Below are 17,416 nucleotides of genomic sequence, written 5' to 3'. Positions count from 1 at the left end.
ACGTACACATGTGTGTACAAGCTGGCATGCTCACACACAGAACATCATGAGTAGTCCAGAACGGGCAGTTTCCAGCTGTTCTTCTGTGGTGTGGGAGCCAGAAAGGAAGAACCCAACAGAGACTAAAACATTCCCAGCAGCTGCTGCTGTCGCCAGCCAATCAAGACGCCAGAACTTGGCATCTGCCTTATTAACACTAAAAAAGTGAATAATAAATATGATTTTGTATAGATGTGCCATTTGGCTGCATTCTACACCCACTGCTTTTTAAAGGCAAAAAGATGTGATGGAGGGATGGAAAGAAAGGATAGACAGAATAGTCCTCGGATGAGTAGCTGTTACTGGTGACATATCACAAGTGCTTTTTGGGTTCTGGGATTTACACCTAAGGGTTTAAATCCTTGAACCCATAAAGGGTTTTACACCCAAGAAGATACGTTGCAGCAAATTAAGCCACATGTTCTCCTCTTGCACAAACACGATCATCTCTACACCATGCATGTAAGAGCATATATTTACAAAATGTATGTGTGTGTGTGTGCGAGCGTGTGTGTATGTGTGTGTGTGCTGTTGCCTGGTGATGAGTGGACCGCAGGGCGCTCAACCTAGTGCTGACAGGGATGCATCTACCATCTCTGGCAACACTGTGGTGTCTGACCATCACATCACCACAACACACACACACGCACGCACGCACGCACGCACGCACGCACACACGCACACACACACGCACACACACACACACACACACACACACACACACACACACACACACACACACACACACACACACACACACGTCAGCGTCACTGGGGGGGTGAGAGTGGCCCACTACCACCGAAATAATATCACATCACCACAACACCCACACACACACACACACACACACACACACGTCAGCGTCACTGGGGGGTTGAGAGTGGCGCACTACCACCGAAATAATATCACATCACCACAACACCCACACACACACACACACACACACACACACACACACACACACACACACACACACACACACACACACACACACACACACACACACACACGTCAGCGTCACTGGGGGGTTGAGAGTGGCGCACTACCACCGAAATAATATCACATCACCACAACACCCACACACACACACACACACACACACACACACACACACACACACACACACACACACACGTCAGCGTCACTGGGGGGTTGAGAGTGGCGCACTACCACCGAAATAATATCACATCACCACAACACCCACACACACACACACACACACACACACACACACACACACACACACACACACACACACACACACGTCAGCGTCACTGGGGGGTTGAGAGTGGCGCACTACCACCGAAATAATATCCTGTCAGCAGTGGTCCCAAACTGACCACTGATGGATGGGGTAGTGGGGGGGGGGGGGGAATACAGAGGATGTGGACTAGATGTGTGTGTATGTACGCCCACACACACACACACACACACACACACACACACACACACACACACACACACACACACACTAAAATGAACAAATTTGATCTGGCGTGTCACAGGGCTGAACTTCAAAGCTAGCAGAGGATGTCATTAGCCAACCACGGGCTGGGAGACCCACATATACCTGAGCAGAGCCATCTGTACTGACCACCATCATTAACCATGCTGAGCAGATCTGAGAAATTACACACACACAAAACTGATCTTACATCCCCCCTCCCCCCCCAAAAAAAAACAAACAAACACACAAACACACTCAAAAGTCTGTCTGGCAGAATGTTGAGCAGCGAAGCACTGATCACCCTCCCGTCCCGGGATGTCTGCAGCGGTGCGTTACGCCTGCCCTGAGCAGACCCTTCCACTGATGTGACCTTTACGTCTCCAGATGTCTGAGCAACACAGGAACTGGGAGTGGAACACAATCTTCACCTTTCCTGCACATCCTGGGGATCAGGCCTCATTTACCCCCAGGATGGAAATCTGTAGTACTTAAATGGTTCGCTTTGCATGAAATACACTTTAATTCGTTCTCTTCCAAGTTGTGGCAACAAGCCAGACACAGACACGTGTGTGCACACACACCTAACGCCATTCATGCCGTCAGACACACCATTCATTTGCTACGTAATTGCGTAGTCTGGAGAAAGGAAAGTCACAGATCAGGACAGAGGACAAACACATCTTCAAAAAGACACACACATACACACACACACACACACACACACACACAAACCCACTAAAGCCATCATATATTACCAGTACTGCCTTTGTATCACCTTCACTTATATTCACTGGATCCATCAATCAGGCCTCCCCACTCTACACGTCTGGACCGTTGGCGCTCGTTCTCGGACTCGCCCGTCGCCGCCTTCCCGCGGCCTCCGAGTAAGTGCCTGTGAAATGAGTTGAACTCTGAGCTGTGTCTCGCGGGCCGCGGGCAGCAAGGTCATCCCTAATTCATCAACACTTCCTTTTGATGGTGGAGTAACTCCATCTGGGTCACCCTCGCTAGGCGTTCGCCACGCCGCTGCCCCGCAAACGCCATCAGAGCTGCAGGGACGCGCGGACACACTCCCACGCCACGCCGTCGGCCAATCACGTCGCTTCAGACCAGGAGGAGGCCTACCTCACAACCCTGGACGTGGTGCTCCACGCACTTTATGCACTTAGCAGGCAGTGTGTGTGTGTGTGTGTGTGTGTGTGTGTGTGTGTGTGTGTGTGTGTGTGTGTTTGTGCACTAGCACACTGATGTAGTTTCATCTGTTACAGCTCATTCACTATGCGGGACAGGCTGTGTTGCATAGTTCGGATCAGATCAACAGCTCTCCAAGCGACGGATAACACACGGCAGCGTGGGCCGAGAACGAAAAATATGATTTCTTGAGAGGCGGAACTGCAAACATGATCTGGCGTCCTGCCGAAAAACACTGCACACGTTCCTGTACGCACACACACCAGTAAACACCGAAGGAGAACGAACACCATTAACAATAAAGGGCAAAGTAAGGCACAGCATCTGTGAGCAGGACAGACACGACAACAGCATCCCATAATACACCTACAGAAGCCTTTTCAGCTCTGAAATGTGAAATGAAAGAAGAGAAACACAGACATGCTAAATATGGAGACAGGCTATGAATTACTAAGTACCCAAAGGCAAGGAGACAGAAATTAAAATGTAGGATATGTAGGATATAGCATATGGATAATGTAGGATATATTTTCTATACATAAAGCCCTACCTGGTGGTCACTCAATGGCTTTGGTATTCTCTTTGGTAGAACTCTTTCGATGTTACCACGCTAAACCAGGTGAGTGATGTTTATCGGGTCCTGTGGTGGTCTGGACCGCACAACCAACCGCACGCTTATCAGGTCAGCTGATGTGTTCTAGTACTATACTAATACTAATATTCACACACGGCACTGATAATGCAACACAGGTGTCAGATCACACCGCCATCAATGTAATGTGCAGAGAGGATAACGAGAGACTAGATCAGGGAAATAAAAGCACAAAGAAAGGCCATCTAATCAGAGTGGGCTTGCTCGGATAAAAGCACATAGGGGTGCTGCACTAATACAAGCATAAAACACACACAAACACACAATCTGCAAGTCAGTTCCAACCTACAGATAACAACCGCCACCAACTGTGTTCTCTTCTGTGAGCGGACGCGTGCTAACGGATGGAGAGAGTGGGAGGATGCGCCGTCATCCAGAGGACCGGCGCTGTAACCTGGACCCAAGGACACTGTCCACGTCCCTCACACCCATCACTGCTGCCTTCTGTCTGCTAACGGGCCCTTCCACATGAGCACGTCACACACACACACACACACACACACACACACACACACACACACACACACACACACACACACACACACTGCTTCAGCAGGGCTCAGTGGACACACACTCCTTCCACACCAGTTAACACTGCAGTGCAGAATGTCAGTGAATCGTCAAAGGCCAAACAGCAAATTCAGAGAGTGCTTGGGGTGGGGAGGGGGTCTGTAATAAAGCAAACACCGTCACTGCTGGGGGATTCGGAGATAAAGCAGAGCTATTCTTTAGAAAGAGCACAGCACAATTCACAACCACGGCACTCAAAGCAATAACTCTCTCAACAGCTTTATTGGGGCTTTGGTGGTTTGTGAAATCTTTCTACAGTGTTGCTCTCTGTGCCTGTATGGGCCTCTCACCATGTATGAAGTAAATATTTGGGAGGATTTCTTTGGGGGGGGGGGGGGGGGGGGGGTACTGATCATAAGTAAATAAAAAATAACATTAGAGGTAATGCAGGAACATGCAGACGGGAGCCAAAACTCGACAATAGGACGCTGGTCACGCAGGTCACGAACTGAAGTGCAGCGTTTCTCTAGCACGGCTGTGTCAGAGCGAGCTCTCAGCTTAATGACGGGTGTGCAAGAAGAGTCCGGCCAGCGATGACAAATCCCAGCCGTGGAGATGCAGCCCACGACATAGCATCACAGCCGAACACACACTCATGCACACACATCCCTAGCAACTAGCAAAGAGGTTTCGTAGCGCTAACTAAAAACTCTAAATCCTCGCGTGACAGACACAGTATGTTCCAGAGTTGCTGCACTGGATTCAAGAAGAAGAAGAAGAAGCTTAGAGCAAGAAGGTCAGCCGTGGCCTTCATCCACACAAACAAACGATCACTTCACATACATCCATTCCCATCTCATCACTGTCCTGGACATCCTCACCTCCAGAACCCCCCCCCAAAAACCCATCCGTCTCGTTCCCATGCCGACGCCCTTCCGCATTAACACTCCATCGCCGTGTCGACCGCAGTCGTCCCGAGGCCTACAATCCGATTACAAGGGATTGGAATCTAAATGGGTTCCGGAACGTCTGTGTGGAACCCGACGCGGACGGCACCCGGTCCCATCTCGTGTCTAGCGCCGTCCCGTAATCTCCGTTCATTGATTTTGGGTCACGCCCGTGCAGTTAAGTGATCTGATATAAGGAGAACCTGCCGTGCGCCCCCCCTCCCCCGCAGTGATGCTGACTTCAGGCATTACAATGGCCTGGAAATGGAGGCTATTTTATGCAAATGTCCTCGCCTACACATCATCCAGCTCCTTACCGCTCAACTCACATCTCGCGCAAATTACTCACAACTCTGTAAATTAAATTCCTATTCAGCTTCTGTCTTCTGCCTGAAGAGTCTCTCTCGCTCTGCACGTGTCTGGCGTGGCCCTGGGACGCAACACACCGATACACAGGCCTGATAACGGCTCTCTGGGCACAGGGAAGACGGAAGGTTTTGAGACCAAGACAGCTTTGACTCTCCTTTCAAAAACGACGCACCTGTAACAGTCCTGAAGGCACACATGGACAGACACACACACACACACATTCTTTCTCCATTTGTTACTCTCCCACACATGCACACGGCTGTGGGGTGGGCGTGGCCAAGCGCAGGTGGGCGGCGCTCTCCGAGCTCCAACCACGCACACACGTCCTCCCCCGGCTCCTCGCTAAATTGTTTTTGCAAAGGTCAGACGCAATGTTCAGCTACCGATGGCCTGCCACCATGAATAAGGAGGAGAAGACCACTGAGGCTAGAACCTCCTCCAGTGAGACGTGGGCAGCAGTGTGCCTACAGAAAATGTATTTCTCTGCTCCAGATAAATGCCAGAGCATATCACACCATCTATTATCTTCACAAAGTCTATTAACAATGAGAAAAAAATAAAAAATAAACCTTCCTGCTGCAATAAATGCATTTTCCTCTCGTCATAAAACGAATCTCTACGTCTTCTATGCAGACACAAACAGAAAAGACATTTTAATTCAAGATGATATCGGAATAAATTGAGGCCCAAAGTGAACTCAATAGCCTGTAATATCTAGAAGGTGTAGAAGGCTCTTAAAAGCCACTCTCCCACTGGGACACGGGGTGGGCCAAGACAGATTTCATCACCTCCAGCCAGAGGACTCTGAAATGGCCATCTAGCTCGACACCTTGATGTGCTAAAACAATGTACGCACCAAGCAAAGATCAATGCAAAAGAAATTTGGGAGCCGTGACGGCGTTTAAAAAGATTGCCTCCTTTGAAGAGTGGGATGATGGGAAACTGGAAAGGGGAGAGGGAAAATGGAGTGGAGAGACAGTAATGGTGATGAGGACAGTGCTGGGGGGCGTGGCCTGTCACCACCCTTTGAAGCCTCTTGTCGGGGGTGGTGGTTGTGGACGGGCATGCCTGCCTGCGTGGGGGTGGGCGGGGCTTGTTGAAACGGCTCGTGGAGGGGCGGGGTTGCAGAAACGGCGCGTTCCCTCGCCCCCCCGGCGCGGTGCTCCGTTACGTCCCTCCGGCAGCCCGAGTCCGACCCACCCCCGCCGGCACCATCACTCCCACCACATCAAAGCACTCCAGCGTCTGTTCACAGCGCCCCGTTAACACCGGCAAACACGAGCTCTGTTTGGTTCTTATTACAAGTACAACAGCAGCGACTTTGCATAAAGTAATTGGATTTATTGCTGCTGTGGGCAGCCTTTCGCGAGGGACCCGCCCAACCACGCAGGGAGTGGTCTGCTCAGACACCGCTGTGGGGGCCGTGCAACAAAGGTGCTTTGAAGTCCGGGGGCGTTTTCGCATCAGGCTCGTTCACATTCTCCTGTGTGCTTTGGTTCGTCTGTGCACTTTAATATCAGGAATTTGCCATCTGTTTTCGTGTTAATATCAGACACTTTGGCATGCGCATTAATATCAGACACTTTGGCGTGCATGTTAATATCAAGCATTTAGTCTGTGTGTTTAAATCAGCCACTTTGGCATACACTTTAATGTCAGACATTTTGGCGCGAGACTCTATCAGACTCTTTGGTGTGCACATGCGTGTTAATATCAGACGCTTTGCTGTGCGCATGCACATTAATAACAGGCACTTTGGCGTGCACGTCCGTGTTAACATTAGATGTTTCATCGTGCACGTGCGCTTAAGTACCACGAGCGCTTGCTGACAGCTGCTGTTATCTGGCCGCTCGTCAGTGAGTATCGCATCACAAAGGCTCGTACCACAGCCGTCTAGCTTGTGCCTGCAAGCCGCCGCTAAACCTTTTTAATTACGCCTTTCCAGAAGGCTCCATCTTCATCTGCACCACATAACTACAGCAGTTGTAGCACCGAAGCCGAAGGTGGATTTTCTGCAAGTCTTCGGCGGACTGGCGAGATCAAAACCCCGCAGTGGTGCCGAGCATCGCAGCTGGGGCCTCGGGCGGGCCGTGACAGGACGCACCTCACACGGCGCAAGCTTCAGGCTTCAGGCAGGCGCCGCCCTGCTGGAGAGCATCCACAACAGGCAGGTGGGGGCTTTAAAAGTCAAGCGGGCTGAGGCATTCACAGCACACACAAACATGCAGCTCCTTTCTGCTTCATTTCAACAGAGAGGGCTGGTGAGTGCACACACGCGCACACACACACACACACACACACACACACACACACACACACACACACACACACACACACACACACACACACACACACACGTCGAGCACTGCGCGTTCTTCTGCTCTCCTGGGGCTACTTGGGAAAATAGTCTCAACTAAATCTCTGCTCGCCCGCCACTCTAAATCCAGGCGATATTGATCAGGCTCCCCGTAGCAACACTATCGATCGCCTGTTTGCAGGTGTGTGCGTGCGTGCGTGCGTGGGGCTATGCCGGGCCTGTGCGGCCCCGTGGAGAGCCGATCTCAGACTGTGCTTAACAAGATGTCTAGTTAAGATGAGGAGTGCTGTTTGTCAGAGAGCAGTGTTCATTACGGTTAGGCTGCAGTCCCACTCACACAGCCAGCCAAATGCACACTGACAACAAGCTTGGCAGTGTGCGGTGAGTCTGTAGGCTGGTCTGCACGCTGCTCAGTGCTGGAGATGGCACCTGCCGTGGGTGGAGCCGTCCCGGGTGGGTGACGTCATCACACTCCATCAAGCCGTAATTTCGGCCGTTAACCGTCGGGCGGAGCTTTATTGTTAATAATCATAAGCAGTCCCCAATCTGATCAAGTCATTATGGAGTCTTATGTTCCTGCTGGGGTTGCTGTGTGTGTGTGTGTGTGTGTGTGTGTGTGTGTGTGGGGGGGGGGGGGGGGGGTGTGCTGTGATCCTGTCTCTCCTGATTTATGCTAACGCAGTCAGCATTGATCTGTACGTTTACTGGCCAGCTTGTGCCTAGCAGGAGCTTCACATTGAGCGATATCAAATCCTCCTATACACTGATGACTCAGTCTCACAGAAACAGTCCCTTCAGCATGCGGAGATGCGCGCACACGCGTAGCCCCTCTCCCACACACACACACACACACACACACACACACACACACACACACTCTGACATACCATTAGATTGGTTGTGATTCTTCAACACGCTGGAGCACTACACAAATGGAGAATATTTTGGACTCTAAAATGAATCATTGTGACGTGAGAAAGCAGGATAAGTACAAAAAAAAAAAGCTTTATCAGGCATGTTGATTGGCCAATCGCCTATTCGCCAGTGACGATGTTTCCACCAATCAGTCACGAGTCAGTTCACCTGTTATGAGACTAACTGGCTGAAGCAAGTCTCTCAGAAAGAACAGATTGCATGTGTTTTAGCATACAAAGGCCCTGTCCCATTGCTGACACCAGGACCTTGACAGTCCTTCTCCTATCTGCTGGATCAAATGTATATGGTGCTTTAGGTCATCTCTTTAAGCCCCTTCACAGCTTTGTTAATGGACATTGCAAACAATTCGCTCACTGCTGGTTTGGCTTTAGCAAGTGTTGAGAAGCTTGTTTTTTTTTGTATGTAATGTTAGAAATTCAGTACCCGTCCCTTAAGCACCTTGTCATTCAGGTTTACACTTTGTTACACCACCGCTTTGAGCGACGCGCAATATTTTTCTATATGACGTGCAATATATTTCTATATTTATTTCCTACAATATGTCTGTCTATTTCTATATTTATTTGCTACACACATGTCTGTCTGCCGCGTGTGCACTTGCCTTGTGTTATATTTGCACATCGAAGCAGTCTTCTACATCTGCGCTCCTTGTTGTATAGTGAGAATGAAAGGTTCACTTGACTTCGAAAAGCCGAGCAGATATACAGGCACCACGTGGCACATCAATTTATTGGTGTCGCTATAGGGACAAAGCGACAAAACACTGCGAAAAACGACGCAACCGTGAAACTCAGTGTGGCGGCTAAATACGGTAAATGGCGAAAGGCACTGAGCATTTCCCCGTTCTGCTCGCGACCCTCCTCTGAATGCCTTTACCCCTCCCCTGAACGCCTTTACCCCTACTATGAACGCACCTACCCCTCCTCTGAACACCTTTACCCCTCCCCTGAATGCATCTACCTCTCCTCTGAACACCTTTACCCCTCCTCTGAACGCCTTACCCCTCCTCTGAACGCCTTTACCCCTCCTCTGAACGCCTTTACCCTTCCTCTGAACGCCTTACCCCTCATGTGAACACTTTTACCCCTCCTCTGAACACCTTTACCCCTCCTCTGAACGCCTTTACCCCTCCTCTGAACGCCTTTACCCTTCCTCTGAACGCCTTACCCCTCATGTGAACACTTTTACCCCTCCTCTGAACACCTTTACCCCTCCTCTGAACGCATCTACCCCTCCATTCTACCCGTCCTTCGACAAGAAGTGTACACTTCAAGGAGAAACTTGGTGCTTAGGGCCAGAACTGGGACGATGCCAAAAGCTAACGTAAGCTTCCATTTCACGGCATTTATTAAATAACCTTTCACTATATAGGATATTAGCTTTGCCAGGCTGTAATGCTAAGCCCTTCGCCTACTTTTAATGGCTGAGTGGTAAGCAGTGAACATCAGGAGACGTGTGATTCTCTCTCCCTCGGATGAAGGTTTGTCCATATTTTGACAAGGCTCTCTGGGTAGGTAGCAAGATGCTGGTGTCTCAACTTCCAATACATGAGCGATGCGTTCTTCCATCGGAAAGTTTTGTCAAAACCAGTGAGGTCGACGTTCATTACATTTAAATCCACATCAGGAATCAAAAGGTGAACGTATCTTTATAACGTGTCTTTATAAAAAGAGCTCTGGTATTTAACTGCGCTATGCAGGCAAGTACAGTATACGATCGTCTTTCAAGGGAAATCTGATATTTCAACGCGACCTGTTAGAAGTGAGTGTAATGCCTGCTCTGATTTAACTTTAAAACCACATAATACTAAAACTTCATTCTGTTATTTGAGCAATAAAACAAGATTGAGACCTTGTCTCCAAGTTTCTAAGAAGCCGATCGTGTCTTTCGTATTTTATTTTCTCTCAAAGATTAATACATCGCTCATATGACCTGCAACTATAACGATTAATTGGTTACTGGCTATACGTGATACGTTGGTCACTATGAGCCCTTGCAAAGTCAAGAAAAACACATTCCAGTGATACATGCCCTGTATGGTAATTTAACACAGTCCAACAAGTCCATGGTGCAATCAAGCATTCCTTTAGAGCACCGGGGAGAATAGGTGTCTAATAACTTCAGGGATCTATGGCTTTTATTTTTCTTTTATGTCTGCAAGTTGTGTGTGTGTGTGTGTGTGTGTGTGTGTGTGTGTGTGTGTGTGTGTGTGTGTGTGTGTGTGTGTATATGTGTGTAAATGCATTGTAGGCAATCTTACAGATGAGTTCTCTTTGGCCACTAGTTCATGGCAGCCCTGCTGAAACGACATCATCTCTTCCCACAGAGTCGGGGGACTGAAAACCCCTCCTTCCATTGTTTGCATTTCTCTTCATCGCATCAATTCTCTCTCCTCTACCTCTCTCTCTCCCTCCTCTACCTCTCTCCCTCCTCTACCTCTCTCTCTCCCTCCTCTACCTCTCTCCCTCCTCTACCTCTCTCTCTCCCTCCTCTACCTCTCTCCCTCCTCTACCTCTCTCCCTCCGCTACCTCTCTCTCTCCCTCCTCTACCTCTCTCCCTCCGCTACCTCTCTCTCTCCCTCCGCTACCTCTCTCCCTCCTCTACCTCTCTCCCTCCGCTACCTCTCTCCCTCCCTCCGCTACCTCTCTCCCTCCGCTACCTCTCTCCCTCCTCTACCTCTCTCCCTCCGCTACCTCTCTCTCTCCCTCCGCTACCTCTCTCCCTCTGCTACCTCTCTCTCTCCCTCCTCTACCTCTCTCCCTCTGCTACCTCTCTCCCTCCGCTACCTCTCTCCCTCCTCTACCTCTCTCCCTCCTCTACCTCTCTCCCTCCTCTACCGCTCTTCCTCCTCTACCTCTCTCTCTCCCTCCTCTACCTCTCTCCCTCCTCTACCTCTCTCCCTCCTCTACCTCTCTCTCTCCGCTACCTCTCTCTCTCCCTCCTCTACCTCTCTCTCTCCCTCCTCTACCTCTCTCTCTCCTCTACCTCTCTCCCTCCTCTACCTCTCTCCCTCCTCTACCTCTCTCCCTCCTCTACCTCTCTCCCTCCCTCCTCTACCTCTCTCTCTCCCTCCTCTACCTCTCTCTCTCCTCTACCTCTCTCCCTCCTCTACCTCTCTCCACTTGTCTACAACTCTCATTTTAGTTTCCAACTCCTTTCCTAGTCCAAATCTTACACCTTATTTCAATCCCTGACAGTTATTTCTCTTCAATGTATTAGATGCTGGAAACTCAGGGCTTTGGTTAATAATAATAATAATAATAAAAAACCCAAAACAAAATGACACAAACACACACACACCCACACCTTGTTATCACCATTGAGAGGTTGAAGGTAGCTGAAGAGACCTGGCACACACACGCGTTTGTATATGTGCCCACACACACCCACCCCAGCAGACACGCACATGCATATCACATCTTCAAATTACATTTTTCACACAAAAGATATGTAGGCCTGGAAAGCAACTAACACTTCACATAACCAAGTTTTAAAGTGTGTGAGGGGGGGTGCGGTGGGGGAGGTGAGAAGGTTCTGCGGCACAGCAGGGGAGAATAAAACTCCGAGAGCCGAGCGTGGCCAGGCTGATTAATAACTAAACACGGAGCGGAGACGCATGTGGCCCTGCTGCCTGTGGGAGGTCAGAGCAGGACACACTCAGCTTCTGGGACACCGAGTGTCCTTCATACCGAACGCCACTCGCACGTAACGCCGCAGCGCGTGGAGATGGAGGCCGTCGCCGTTAGCCTTGTGTGTGTGTGTGTGTGTGTGTGTGTGTGTGTGTGTGTGTGTGTGTGTGGAGATACAGTGGAACAGACATGCTTCTGCTGGAAACAAGCACGTTGAATGTGGGAGTGTGTGAGACATACGAGTGCGCGTGTGTCACACACACACACACACACACACACACACACACACACACACACACACACACACACACACACACACACACACACACACACACACACACACACAACATTGTCTGGCCTTGAGGATGAGGACACACTGACCCTCATAATCCCATTCTCTGCACGTGTGACTCGGGGAACGTTTCACCATCACCCTGTAAAATCACCTCCTGTCTGCCCCCCCCCCCCCCGCACTTACCCACCTGCTTCTTTTGGTTCTCTCTCCCTCTTCTTCGCTGGCATATGCACCCCCCCCCCCCTCCACCCGCCATCGCACTCTGTCGTGTTCCTCATCACTTCCTCCTCCCGTGGCCACGCCCCCGTCTCCGCCCCCTGTTCTCAGAGCTGAGCTGCCTTCCCGCTGTGTTCTCTCTCCAGACTCTCCTCCCCTCTCATCTGTCTCCCTCCGTTCCCTCTTCCTCGCCCCCCCCCCCCCCCCCCCCCATTTCCCTCTCTCTGGCTCTTCACCTTTCCCCTCAACAATCATCTTTTCCACAAGCCCCTCCCCTCTTCTCCTCCTCCTGTGTGTGGTATAGAGCCCCAAGGTCATTATTAGTCTATATTAGGCACGGAGCAGAAAGGAGAATATGGCCATTATCACGTGACCACATTCTACATTATCTGCTGTCCTGAGGCTGGTGAGTGAAATAGAGAGAGTGAGAGAAAGAGAAATGGAAAGAAAAAGAGAGGAGGGACACAGAGAGGACAGATATATTGTGATTTTTTTTGTTTGTTGTTTTTCATTTCAGTCAAGCCACTCAGTCCAGTGGGCTACATTTAAATTACATTTACAAAAATGGGATTGGGGCCATTTCTCTGGCACAGGCGTTCTGAAGGAGAGACCTGATACCAAAAAATAAAATAAAAATTGACACTTTGGGGAGGGTTTAACTTTCTATTCTATTGAGCACAGTAGCTGAATGGGTTGAAGAATCCTGATCAATTTAAAAAAAGACTTGGTGTTTAAAAATGAAGCTGAAAGTTCTGAGGAAGTGAGATTGGAGTGAAAACTGCGTTTGTGTGAGCGTGCTACTCAGATTATTGCTAGAGCCTGAAATATCTCATCAGCATTAATTATGCATTTCACCTCCACCAGACTTCAAAGAGGGAACATCACCTGGCAGTACGTCATTATTCCAGCATGGCCAGAGCAGGAACACACACATCCATACGGTGTGTGTGTGTGTGTGTGTGTGTGTGTGTGTGTGTGTGTGTGTGTGTGTGTGTGTGTGTGTGTGTGTGTTCCCGTGCTCAGAAAACACAGCTGTGGGCATTGTAGCACATTTCTAACAATGTCTGTACTGCATGTATTCATTACACCTCAGCTACATGCATACGATGCACACAGTGTGAACACCAGGCCTGCGGATATTAGCATGTCGATGCTACTACCTATGTGCTACCATACTGGAACCCTTCAAAGCCCTGGTTTCTTTTCCAGCGCTCTTTGAGTTGACATTTGATTGGACTCTAATTGAGGCCTGTCATGTGCCCGTGGTACTTGAAGAGGTTGTGCCATACACAGGGATGTCTAGCTGAAGAAAGATCAGCGTGCAACAGCCTCGTGAGCACGTACGATTCCTTTAAATATATACTGATTAAATGTAAGATCAAAACATAAAACATTATAATGATAACAGAACAAGCAGCCCAGTCTCAACAGTTATGTAATTAAAATTAACAGTACATTCTGTTAGCAAGTAGAACAAGTGTTAAAAAAGGCCATTTTTGCACAGCCTAAAGTGTCAGTTCACAGGTTAATTAATACTGACTCTAAATACTGGTGGAATTCTAACATTGAATGTATGTGGTGATGAATATTTCCACTATCTGTTTTTTTTTTTTATCCAGGTGATGAACAGATTTTTAAATTGTCTTGAGAAACATGGTCAGTCATTGTGTAGAAGGCTCTTAATGACTTAAGGTGTATCAAGGGGATTAATTAACCTTGGGTTTAAGGGGGAAAGTGGGAAAGGCACTCTGGGTGTGATCGAAATGTTTTGTGTGGCTTTTCAAAGCGTGTCTAAGCTTCTCAAAAAGCAATAAACTCATTATTCCTCTCTGAGGGGAGAGGTCTTCAATACGTCTGACCAATAGTGTAGAGAATGCAAGAACACTGGAGACAGAAGCAGACAGGTGGACAATATTAGGTGAGGACCCAAACACTGACCAGAGGGAACGGTTCTAAGCATCCACCAACTGATGAAGACCAAGATGAAGGCCCGAGGAGACTAGATGTACGTGTAGCTTCCCCATATGAAGCAGGTCAGAAGGGGCTTGGCTGTATTGATTGCAAAGAGGATCAACATCAGATTTAATTTCTGATACACTCACTTTTGTCCAGTAGACGGAGTGCAAATCCAAAGTGGTTAAGGCTGCGGTAGGTGCACAGGCAGATGAACAGTGAACACCCATGAAGATCTGCTCCCATATCTAATCCTCAGAAAGCACCTGGAGATTAGGATTACGACACGCCACCACCGCACATGCTTCCAGGAAACCAATGACTTTCCAGAAATCACTTCCACATTTACAAACAGGCAACACCACAATGACAGTAAACAAAAAAACACAAGACAAAAGACACATGGTAGAGCAACATAAACACGGCCACTCGGTTCTAATGTAACACGTCCTACAGACAAAACAGTTACAAAAGATGAAGCAATCAACTTGACGTTGAGAAAATGCAGCCTTTATTAAAATGACTACACCACTGCTCCACTTACTACTAATGACAGTTTTCTGTAAACATTTTACTGGAAAACATTTATCAAATGAACTCGAACAAAACCTATTATATCTACAACACAGGACACAGCAGGGAATATCCGTCATAACCCAAAAGCAGTTATTTTTGTAATTTATTGCAGTATTTTGAAGTCAAATTACAAACACATAAAGAACTCAAGGACCAACAATATATTTGCATATCGTAACAATTTCCAAAATTAAACATCCAAACAGAAACCTTGGATGCACCAGTAAGTGAAGAAGATCATGAGGAAGACGTCAACCAAATAACCAACATTGAAGGCCAGGTTTAGATGTCTATCCTGCAGAGTCCTGTAATCTACTCTCTCTTTATTGGACTGTAACGAAAAGCACTTCATACACCCTACCACAAATGAACATGGCACTAATCTCTCGCCTCCTCGAATCACAGAAAGATCCAACTCTTATGTTCGATACTTCAAGGGTGTAAGAAAGCTGTTAGCAGCCAGACTGGAGTTAGTTCTTGCATTACTTTCACCGAAACAAAACAGGCTTCATCTAAGGAAGACGTTTCCAACACCTGCGGCCTCTTCTGTGTTTTAACTTCTCAAAGACGAGCATTAAAACGTTACTGTTCTATGTCAGTGTCATAATAAAGACGTTTTTTAGGAGGTTATAAGAAATTGAAAACCCTTCAGGTTCTTCAGGAATATTTCTGCCCCTCCCCATAGCATTAATGACCACATTTGATATTATGTCAACAAGTTTCACGCATCGTCATGGCACCAAGCTAGGTTGTCTGCTCCTGCCGCCATTGCTTGTGCGACTCACTGGAGCGTCTGCTGCTGTCTAAGAGCGTGAGAACATCACAGACATGGCCACCTACACATCACCGACATGGCCACCTACACATCACAGACATGGCCACCTACACATCACCGACATGGCCACCTACACATCACCGACATGGCCACCTACACATCACCGACATGGCCACCTACACATCACCGACATGGCCACCTACACATCACAGACATGGCCACCTACACATCACAGACATGGCCACCTACACATCACAGACATGGCCACCTACAGCACTTTAGAGCTACAGTCTAGAGCAGGGGTAATCAATTAAATCTTTCCGCGGTCCATTTTTGGCAGATAGCTCAGACCTTAGGTCCGGGTCCGCGGTGGCGAACGAAAGTTGTTGAGCGGGGGGGGGGTGTTGAACGTAACACTCGTCTGAAAATAACTTCTCCGGTTTAAAATATAGTCTCCCGTTAAATATTTTTTGGCATTTGGGTCCGTATCCAGTAATCAGGAATGTGATTGGGTCCGGACAGGACGGCGTTCGGGTCCGGATCCGGACCGCGGTCCGCCATTTGGTGATACCTGGTCTAGAGGTTCAGGTCTTACTGATTTGAAGAATCTCAATTAAAGAAGCTCTCAACCTCATTATATTATACCATCATAGTATATTACTAATCTATAAGCTGAATTTTACTATGAAGGTATGATTGGAACACACACACACACACACACACACATGCACACATACACGCGCACACACGCGCACACGGGCACACACACACCAAACCCTGATCCTCACTTTCAATACATGCCTATACCTTTTTAATTAGAAGTGTTTCCAACAAACTGTCAGTGGCCTTTCAGCTTAACTTCACACACACGTTCACACACTCACGCTTTTAATAACACGTCTGCACTGCACCTTCATCATTATTACCTTGCGAGTAAATATCCATCACAGTAACATTTTCTTATTTTACAATAGCCATAATTGTTTTAAAAGCTAAGACAACAACCCGACGATTTGGTAATCGTTAATAACTATATCCAGACACCCAGTTGGCAATCTAAATATTGTTAATTAATAAGTTACCAATTGTTATCATTCAAATGAGAAGGATATTACTCTTTATGTATCGTCATTATTTTTCACAATAACTTTTTTGCACTTTCATAAAAATACAATATATACAACTGCAGAAAATTATTTAGAATAATCCATATCACTAGACTGGAATACCATAATTCTAATACACAATTCCTTTCATTATGTTGTTAAACAGATCACAAATGCCCCATGAAGTTATTAAAGCATCCTGTAAGAAGACAGCACACAGGACAATATGCTAAGACTAGCCTATGCATCCAGACAGAAACATACAGCAACTATAAGAGTTCTCTCAACACAAGGTGCCTCCACAGAGACTCAGGCAAACAGCCAGCTGCACGCAAAACCATCTGGACCCTGCCACCAGCTTCTCACACCTCCATGTGTGTGTGTGTGTGTGTGTGTGTGTGTGTGTGTGTGTGTGTGTGTGTGTGTGTGTGTGTGTGAGAGAGAGAGAGAGAGAGAG

At 48.0% G+C, this 17,416-nt stretch overlaps 1 protein-coding gene across 1 annotated transcript in view; it reads right to left on the bottom strand.

Moving 5' to 3' along the window:
• The window catches only part of smap1 (small ArfGAP 1), a 94,886-nt gene that overhangs the window by 17,526 nt on the left and 59,944 nt on the right, over window positions 1-17,416 (bottom strand).

This window comes from Brachyhypopomus gauderio, chromosome 15, assembly GCF_052324685.1.
Source record: "Brachyhypopomus gauderio isolate BG-103 chromosome 15, BGAUD_0.2, whole genome shotgun sequence".
NCBI classification, from domain to species: Eukaryota; Metazoa; Chordata; class Actinopteri; order Gymnotiformes; family Hypopomidae; genus Brachyhypopomus; species Brachyhypopomus gauderio.
Note: the sequence above shows the minus strand (reverse complement) of the source record. Positions and strands in the feature narration are given on the sequence as shown.